Below are 10,243 nucleotides of genomic sequence, written 5' to 3'. Positions count from 1 at the left end.
ATTTGTCGTCTTTGATTTAAAGAATTCCGGCACAAGACCGAGCCGAGCAATTGGTCGTCTGCAGCACCACAGAGGAGCGGAGAGTTTAACAATAATAATTATAATAATAAGAAAAGTGGAAAATATTTGAAATCACAATTCAAGTATAAATATAACGACGTCTCCAAATGATGTACGCGGCAACCAGGTTAACGAACAGAACTTGCAGAGAATATATATATTACGTGCAATAAAACAAAACAAGCATGAGTTGAGTAGCTTTAGCAGCAGTGAAACGCCACGCACACGCCATCGCAAATACCGCTGTGATTACACACGTATGAGTGCTGCGCTCGATATGTGTTTAGTATGCGTAAGTACTTTAATCGGTGTTTAGTGTGAATACGCAGAGCGTACTCTACGGCACCGTGCGGTAGAGTTGTGCAGTTGCTATTGAGAGCAGTGCCGGATGAGGCTAGTGCGGGGCCTTTAGCATATGATGTTATAAAGGGGCCCTAAATAAAAACATAAATATGAAAACACACATTTTTTACTTGCATAGTAAAGTAATTGTAATTTTTTCATCTGCTATACAGCCAGATAATACGACATCGCTAATCTTAAACACCCAGTCATTCGTAAAAGTTGAAGTTGGTATAGTACTATAGTAATAGAGCAAGTGCAGAGTCACTGAACCGGAATTTATAGCTTGAACGCATTTAGTGCGGGGCCCTTTAAAGTGCGAGGCCAGTAGCATACTCGGATAATCCGGCACTGATTGAGAGTACCGTCTTTATCCATGGATTTCGAAAGTAATGTGTAATGTGAAAGCGTGGGCACGTAACGATCCGCCACCTGCCCCCCCCCCCAACTATTCAATTATCGTCAGATTTAGGTCATGATTTGCTTCAAGAATCCATTCCTATTTGTCCCGTCGAGTTTGCGCCGCGTCCGTCTCTCGCCTGCGCCGCCACGAAAGTTTTTTCCCCTCTCCCTTTGCGGTGCGTAACCGCAAAGGGAGCTGTAGCCCTTCAAATGGACTTCCACGTAAAGTTAAGACGACCACGATCCCCGCTCGGTGCATCGTCGTTGTGTGTTTTTTTTTTATGAACTGCAGAAAACTGGCGACCGGAACGACGCGCCTGTCCGTTCCAAGGGCGCGTTCCTTTGTACAAGAGCTTGCCCGCATTGCATTGTGGACAAGCATCGGGGAAATGTCAGTCACTCTCGATCTGCCAAATACGGCACGATGTGAGCCACAGACAGCGCTGTGTAGTGTAATAGCGCTGGCTGGTGGACAGCAGCGGCAACTGTGGCGGACAGACGGCACACACGCCGGTGAGGGTGAGCACGGTGTGGGCAGAGTGGAAGAACTGGGGCAAGGGTCGCAGAGGACCCCGTCTGGAGGCCCCTGGAACCTTCTAGCGGGTTCTAGAAGGGAGGCACGGTCAGGGCGGAGCCAGGCCACGCTGGGAGCATAAAAGGAGCTGAGAGCGGGGGGCCCCAGGCTGCCGGTTCTGGGAATTGACTCGTCTCGTCGTCGCTGTCGTCTCGTCGCTGTCATCGCTAAACGTCTCCGCTGGATGTCGCGCTACGAAGGAAAGAAGTTGGCTATCTCAGTCGGCACCGTCAGTGTTAGACGGCTGGTGTTGTGTACAGGCTGGGCTGAGCTACTGTGGAGAGTGTGCGGACGAGACCGTGGAACTTGTTTAATAAAGAAAGTGCCTCCTCTGAATCGTTGACACTACACATATATATAGAAAGTGCGAGCCAACAGCTAGCTGCACAGCAGCCGTCCTTAAAAAAAAAGAAATCGAACTTTCATCTTATCCCTGTTTACGCATCACAATGGATAATCATGACGCGTATACTTCGTTTTAGCATGTAGTCTTTTGAGATCAATATCATCCATAATACAGTTTTTTTGGGTTAGATCGCGTAAATATAAATGTGTCGTTAAACCCGCCACCACCCGACACAAACACGACTGTCCGCCTGATGCTAGTTGTAATTACTGGCAAAACGTCCTTATCGGATTGTAAATGTTGTGGATTTGCTCTCCAATACACCGGTGTGCTACACTAGTAACGAATTGGTATGTTCTGTTTACGGGACAAACCTTACTAGTTGGCCGTGTCGGGTGGTGGCGGGTTTAACTACGCATTAAATATTTACACGATCTAACACAAAACAACTTGTATTATGGATACTTGGTTTTGGCGGAGTAAAATGTGAGTATTTAGTTCGTTGTCAGATGTTTAAATGGGTGCCGGTGCTGCTGCTGAATTTAGCCGAGTCTCTGCACCAAGTCGGCACCCTCTCTCCGCTGGGTTGCGTTTGCCTGCGAGGCAAGCGGTAGCCTCGTTTCGCAATGGTTATTCTGGCGTGTCTCTCTCCCTGGGAGAAGTGACATTCTGTCTCGATGGACTCTCTCAAGGTTATAAGTAAAGATTGCATGATTTCATTACGTCCGCGAGGTGCCACTTGGCGCGCGTTCTCACAGGGGTGATAATTCCCTTTGCTCCTGCATCGATTCCAGAAAGAATGTTCGGGTGCCTCTTGGCATCCCGCAAGAGCTGAGCGGCAGAGAGAGAGAGCCTCTTCTAGATGTGGACCGGCTCAGCCGCGGCTACCCCGTGCTTAGACTCCAGCCAGCCTCATTCAACGTAACCAAATACAATTATTAAATGTTTATGTAATTACAATATATTTGTTTTTGTTTCACACCTGACACTTGCGCAGAGCCAAGAGTTTCCCCCCCCGCTCACCCACCCATCCACCCATCCATCCACCCACCCATCCACCCATCCATCCACCCACCCACCCATCCATCCACCCACCCACCCATCTCACCCATCCACCCATCCCACCCATCCACCCACCCATCCATCCACCCACCCACCCATCCACCCATCCATCTACCCACCCACCCATCCACCCACCCACCCATCTCACCCATCCACCCATCCATCCACCCACCCACCCACCCATCTCACCCATCCCACCCATCCATCCATCCCACCCATCCACCCATCCATCCACCCACCCACCCATCCACCCATCCACCCACTCATCCACCGATCCATATAAATACCAGCCCCTGACGCTGCTATGGAACTCAGAAACGGTGAAGTGAAAACGGGCAACGCGTTGTTTGCACGTCCGTGCATCGCTCGGCTTGCACGCTACACGGAAACGTGTTTGTTGATTGTCGCGGAGTGCGTGGAGATTTCTCGCGCGTTGCGGTAACTCGACATTTGACAACTTCCATAGTCGAGGTTTTTGGGTTCGATCGCGTAAATTTATAACGTGGCAAATGTGTCGTTAATACATTGTTTAAATGCATGCCTATACAGGCCACCATACTTCAATAGGGATTACCGTTGGTACGGCTATTTTAATACACACAATGAACAGGAAGGACAAGATCAATGGGCCCGCATAATGCGCATGCATAATGTAAAGTTGACTCAGTAATACCGCCCCCTCCACTTTGCGCAAGAGCGCAGAATTTGGTCACCACATCTACGCCTCTATATAAGGAACGAAACAGGTGGACGTATCCATAAATCTGGCTGTCGCCTGATGAAGCTAGTTGTAATTACTGGCAAAACGTCGTACTCAGATTGCAAATGTTGTGGATTTGCTCTCCAACACACCGGTTAGTGCTGTACTAGTAACGAATTGGCACGTTCTGTTTACGTGACAACCCTTACTAGTTGGCTGTGTCGGGTGGTGTCGGGGTTTAACGACACATTTATTTACGTGATCTAACCCAAGAAAAACCTCTGCTATGGGATGATATTGGTCGCGAAAGCCCCCTGCTCCGTGTTAATTTGACAATTTCTTTCCCACCGTACCTAGTCAACCTTGCCAAACCGGAGTTGTGGTGGAGGAAGCTAAACAATGAAACACAGTGTAGCACGTAGGAGCCTCTCGCGATCAATATCATCCATAATGTAGGTTTTTTTAGGGTGAGATCGCGTAAATATAAATGTGGCAGGTTAAACGACGCATTTATATGTACGCAATCTAACCCCAAAAACCTATATTATGGATGAAACACACAAAGCCGTTATAAAGGAATGTGTAGAGGCTGGGGAGTTTTTATTTCCAGTCGCCATCTATCTACCGTGTTCGGCGCATCCATCTATTTCTTTACGCGATGAAACATTTTTAAAAGTAATTTCACGCTTGTGCTGCTGGGGTTTCCGAGTCTCTTATTTTTAATAATTCAACCACGCGCCCGTGAAGAGAAGTTTGGTACTCTACACTCAGACCTGTGGACGACAGACATTTGTATAAATTGCCTCAACAAGTGTCCTATTTGCACACCGCCTCTGTGTTAATCGATTCGTTGCAATGCTTGAATGATATTAGCTGGCTTCTGTCAGTCGATCACTAACTAGACTCCCAGTCTCATCAGTCAGGTGTTAACGGCGGAACTAATTTCGTCCTTAATTGAAACTCACTTCGAACAACCAATTCAACGTCTAAAACATCATCCTTCACGGCCGCTTCCCCCACCGCCCCGAGCTGCAAGGGTGTGTCAGTGATGAGTTGGCGTGACGTGAGTCCTCATCATCATCACGACCCACGGGCAGATAACCCGTAGGTGTCCACTGCACACTTCGTCATTCATTTCCACTTCCCCCTCCGTATTCTGCCAATATGGTCGAGCAGTGGCCTCATCTTTCTGGCACGAGGTGAGTAATAACCGCAACACGACGTGTGCGTAAAGGGCAGGACTCTCTGTAGGGGAACGCCAGGCCTTGCGGGGGTTAATAGAGGGACGGCTCAGGTGCGCGTGGCGTGCGTACACCGCTGGTGACCTTCAGGGCCCACGCGCCCACCCGGGTCACCCCGCGGCATCTCTGGAGAGTGCCGCCCGGGGGGGGGGCATCGCGTCGCGTCCCACCGCCCCCACTCCTCTAATCTTGTTTCAAATCGATGACGAAGAGGCGACGGGATCTCAATTGTGCAACGTGGGCCCACCCGCGCGCGATGTCACGCCGCGAACGCGATTTTAGAAGAGGCAATGGTGTTTTTTTTTGTTTTACAAAAAATTGTAACGTATCCCATTGATGTTGCTGTTCCTTGTCAGTCCACTGCTGGATGAAGGCCTCCACACGCCGAGTCAGCCGTGAGGGTTCTTTTTGACCGCATACCACGCGGTTCAGTGGGGGGTCCAGGTCGGGCTGGTTCCCATATCGTTCGCCGCTCGTCGATGTCCTCCGTGGCCACGAATCATCATCAAACGCAGGTGGGCAGGTTCGGAGCACAGCGCGCGCGAAGCGCAGCGCCACCGCTCCAACCGTCGCCACGCACCACACAATGACTGCGCTCTACAGGATCGCTCTGACACCACGGTTGCACCATATTGCCGTCGTTCAGGCTTTGGGTAGTTTATGAGCACAGGAGGCGGGGATGGGGGAGGGGGGGTTATTTTATCACTTGGAGCAGACGGTGATGCTCATCGTGTCCGATATTTTCTGCCACTGGGGCGTGCGGATAAACGCATCGCCGCATCATCCACTGAGCATGTGCACGCGCACAGATTCCCTGCCCCAGTAGAATTCGCGAGAGCGTCTATGGGCATTCGCCTTCACCCATCTCTGAATAAAGTCAATATTTATACAATCGGAAGGAACAAGATTTGGCCATCCATGAGATGTCCCATTATTGCTCCTGCCCGTCCTTTCGACATATTACGGATCCTGATATGTCTGTGGATTGGTTGCGTGGGCATGACCCAACTACATCCCGAGCAGAGGTCACTGTGCAGGACAAATCCCTGATGCTGAAAATGAATTCTGTGGGGGTGTGGAGGCGGGGAGGGGGGGCTTAGCCATTTCGTGTACAAGGCACGGGTAAGAAAGGATTGTGGTGTGTGCGGACCAAGATGCCTGGATGCACCAGTTGAGGGCGCTTGCTTTGGCGAGAGGAGGTGACGGCAACACTGGTGGCAAGGTTGCTCGCGCGGTGATATTCATCGGAACATTCAAAGCCTATCGCCGCGTGCAATAAATAAGAGACAATGCTGACAGCGGTGCTTTACGAAATGAATCGTCCATCTCCAGTGTGGAAACTGGGGGGGGGGGGGGGGGTATCGTAAGGGATCTTCTTGTGCCCTCTCTGTAATTGCGTCCTTTACTCGGTATACATTTTACAACAACAACGACAATAATAACACGGCGTATTGTGACACACGGAACATTTCTAATGAAAATGCATTTGTTCGTGTTATTGGATTGTTACAGGAAGCTATCTGCAGCTAATCGAGAAACGCATTCGTTGTCGTGGACGGTTCTAGAATCGACTGCAGAATTTATGCAAAGCTGGTGCTGTCACTTTGATCGATGGTGTCGCCCCGACATGCAAAGCGTGAGGACTTCCCCTTTATACTTTTGCCGTCTCAACCCAATTTTTTTTTCTTCTTCAAAATGTTCTTATCGTTAACCTCTGAACCAGATCACCCAAGATTGTGCCCAAATGTTAGCGGTTCTTGAAAGCTAGGAAGGCAGAGTTGAGCCCTTTCGTAGTGCGTCGTTTTGTGACCATCACATGTAATAAGGCCTGATATCGTCTGCGGGGCTACACAGTGGGCAGCAAAGGGCAGTCCAGCCACACAACATTGTACTGCACTTCCGTGCTCCCTTGTCTATGCCCCTGCCTTCACCCACCGACAGCGAGCCGCGCAAACATTCGGTCCCATAACCCACGCGTACCGCACGGCGCGGCAGAGGAGGCCCTCATCCAGCAGTGGATTGAGACGAGGACTGAACGTGTCGTCATTAATCAGCTTAACAGACAACGCTGGACCCTGTTGGCATGCATCGGCAATCTATATGGGAGGTCGGAGAAAAACAAATACCTTGCTGCCTGGAATCGACCCTGGATATTGAAAAGTCAGAAATTGGCATAATTAGGTCATGCACACCTTAAACCTCCTCTTCCAGGCACGATCATTCGTAGCAGCATCGATATCCTCGCACGCACACGGCAAGCTGCCACGGGCAGTGGCATCATGGTGAGCACACCGTTACTTGCAATCCAGAGGTCGCCGATTCATTCTCCCGGTGCGTTCGTTGTGACGACGGAGAAATTGTCAAAAATTATTCCCACCCCCCCCTTATCCCGTCTCTGGCCACCAAGCAACTGCACATGGGTGCATCACGGGTCAGTTGATCGGCAGGTCACGTGTGGTGGAGTAAGGCGTGGGTAGTTCTGCCTCTTCCCGGATGTCTGGCCAGAATATTGACGAAAACGCTCTACAGGGGCCCTCGAGAGCTCTCTCTAGCGGAGGCCCTTCCGCCAGCAGCGTCGTGAGCAAGACATTGCATGGCTGCACCTTCATCTTTTACCTTTTTTCCCACCTAGTTTTTTGTTTTGTTTTACAATCCTCACAAACTTTCCTTCCTCCAGAGCCCCCCGACGGTGCGCGGAGAAATGTACTCGCCGACGGCAACAACGCTTTGCACAATGTAGCAAAGGCGCCAAATGCACCACCCACTCCCACCGCTATTTCCCAGCGAATGTTTCCGCCACCCTTGAGTGGGCTGGCGATGCTCCCCCTCCCTCCCACCCCGCACAGCGGACAAAATACGCCGTGTCCCTGGATCTGGCTGTCGCCTGATGAAGCTAGTTGTAATTACTGGCGAAACGTCGTACTCGGATTGTAAATGTTGTGACTTTGCTCTCCAATACACCGGTTAGTGCTGTACTAGTGACGAATTGGCACGTTCTGTTTACGTGACAACCCTTACTAGTTGGCTGTGTCGGGTGGTGGCAAGTTTTAACGACGCATATACGCGATCATCCTTATGGATGATATTGGTCGCGAAAGCCTACATGTTAAATCCCTAGATGTATGTTGGTTAGTTACCCTCGCGATTAGCGAACGGGCCACAACGCAGCAGCAGCCAGCAACAGTCAGTTATTTTGAATTGAAAGCACAATAGATGAGGGCGATTGGGACGGCGCAGTAGATAACAGTGAGTGGGACGGTCGTTTAAAGTTTGGTGGCCTAAACACAACTGGAGCAGTGCTGCACAATGGACAGTTGAAGTTCTGAATTTTAACGTAAACAGTTGAACCAATCGTGCGATCTAAATATCATGGTGTTTTGTGTGTAATGATTAATGAAGCAGTACTTGAATTGTATTTTTTTGGTGCGTAGATGGTCTGGCTTAGTGATAAGAAGACAGACCAGAATACAATACATAAGGAAGATCATTTGAGCCCCAATATGGAGTTAGGCCTTTCCGTTCGATGCAGCGGGTTTTTAATTATTTTGATTTCAAGTTAATATATATTGAAAATCATAATTTGGCAATGTAAATGTTACGAGATTTTTTGTTCTTCTAAAAGTGTAAAACGTGTGCACATCGTGTTAAATAATTCCAAACCCACCTTTAAGAGTAAGATAAATACTAATACAAATATAGAGCCCCTTTGTAAATCCACCGAAAATGAGGCTGTCCCCATGCTACATTCTAAATGGGGGTTGTTTGACCATACTTTACAACGCTAGTTCGTGCAGATTTGGCCTGCGTGAGGGTAGCGAGGCCCAGTTCATTTATCACTCACTACGGATATTAGCTGTGGTTGGGAATCGAACTCTGGTGGGCGTGTTTATTGCCACCCTTTCCCCCTTATTATCCTGGTCATATTGTGAATAATTCCGTACGGCCAATAAAAGCACAATAGTATTTTATTTTACGATTAAATCACGGATAAGGATATTCCTCCTTGTGCCGTGCTGCGTGTGAAACATTCTTCTTAAAATATGAATTTTAACAAGCTCATTAGTAACGCTCAATAATTTATTTCCACGGTGTACTTCATTGATCAAGTCCAGCCCGCATTTATTTGTGGATTCCATTACTAATCACGGGAAATATGTCAACATGCATATTTTATGGTATAAAGTGAAGCGCCATTAATTAAAATTCTAACCGGACTGCTTTAAAGAACTCACGTGTCTCGCATCCCGCGTGTGTGCAGGTGCGTGTAAAAAAAAATCAAAGCAAAAGACTTTCTCGAGCTAATGAGGCAATGTATAAGTCAGAACAAACACGCGCGGCCCGGCGAGTATTAAAACGTAAGTGATAACGTGACCATAACATCTGCTTCGTCTTTGACCGAATCATCTGGGATCTCGTCAGATCTCACGCGGGGGTGCTGAGCCCTCAGCGGGACCCAGAGGGGGGCTCTCTGCTCCCGCGTTCACGCTCCACGCCTCCACCAAACCCACACGGCTGACCGTGAAGCAGAGTAAGGTAACCCCCCGCCACCCAAAGGGTGCTTGGAAGGCTCTCAATCCAGCACCGGATTGAGAGAAGAAGAATAAAAAAAAAACCTCAAGCCGTACATGTGCGTAGCCAAAATGTATAAATGAACGTCATTATATCGGACAATTTTCCAGCCTGGCATGACTATCACGATGCGCTCAATTTTCAAAGCATTGTTCGTCTGATGTTAAGAGAGAAAAACAATGTTCACATCGTCCATACTAGCCTCACAAATGTCACATTGTTGTCCCCATTGTTAATGTTATATTATATCTCCGAAATTCGCCTCGTTGCTTCAATTCGACTCGCATAACATTTCGCTGCAATGCCACGCAGCGCACAACGTGGCAAGACACAACACGCCTCAAATCACCAGCGAGGAAAGCGTCTATTGTAAGACAAAAATGTATTACACACGCGAGACACTTTTAACATTACACGCATTAGCCGGTTGGCGTGTGCTCTCGCATTCAATTGGAGAGGTACACGTGTTTTTAGTGAATGCTCTCCGAGTAAATTAGCTCAACGGTTTGCCCGGAGTGGCAGTAAAATGCGTCGTTGCGTCGCATTAAGGCATGGCGTTCCGTGTGGCTCCACCAAGCGAGCAAACACATGTACTACACCGCTCGCCAGAAGTCACCTGTTGACGAAACGAAGCTTGTGGGTGTGTGACCTGGACGGGAGCGGTCAATGTGTGTTTTTGGTACGTTCCAACATTGCAAACGCAGTCATGAAGGCGATCGATTCATAATATTCGCAACGCGACGAATTATGCGTGTGTCATGTTCTGTTTAGCATCTCTGTTAAAAAAAAAACATTTTGCTGCTGCCATATATATTTGTTGCGATTAAACGTTTTAGTTGTTGATGGGTGTACACAGGCAAAGCTTTGGTTGCTTTTGAAAAATTTAAATAAAAACAAAACCGAACGATACATGCCAAGCAAGCACATACTACTGTATTAAAGCATGT

General features: G+C 48.6%; 1 long non-coding RNA gene across 3 annotated transcripts in view; it reads left to right on the top strand.

Annotated features, from left to right (window-relative positions):
* The first annotated feature begins 4,965 nt into the window (after positions 1 to 4,965).
* Positions 4,966 to 10,243, top strand: part of LOC144717567 (uncharacterized) — a 102,175-nt gene continuing 96,897 nt past the window's right edge. For all 3 annotated transcript variants that reach the window (XR_013585123.1, XR_013585122.1, XR_013585124.1), the window contains exons 1-2: positions 4,966 to 5,242; positions 9,147 to 9,255. This is a non-coding gene — a long non-coding RNA (uncharacterized LOC144717567). The remainder of the gene's footprint in view (positions 5,243 to 9,146; positions 9,256 to 10,243) is intronic.

The sequence above is a fragment of the Lampetra planeri genome, chromosome 4 (genome assembly GCF_965212315.1).
Source record: "Lampetra planeri chromosome 4, kcLamPlan1.2.h2, whole genome shotgun sequence".
NCBI lineage: Eukaryota > Metazoa > Chordata > Hyperoartia > Petromyzontiformes > Petromyzontidae > Lampetra > Lampetra planeri.
Note: the sequence above shows the minus strand (reverse complement) of the source record. Positions and strands in the feature narration are given on the sequence as shown.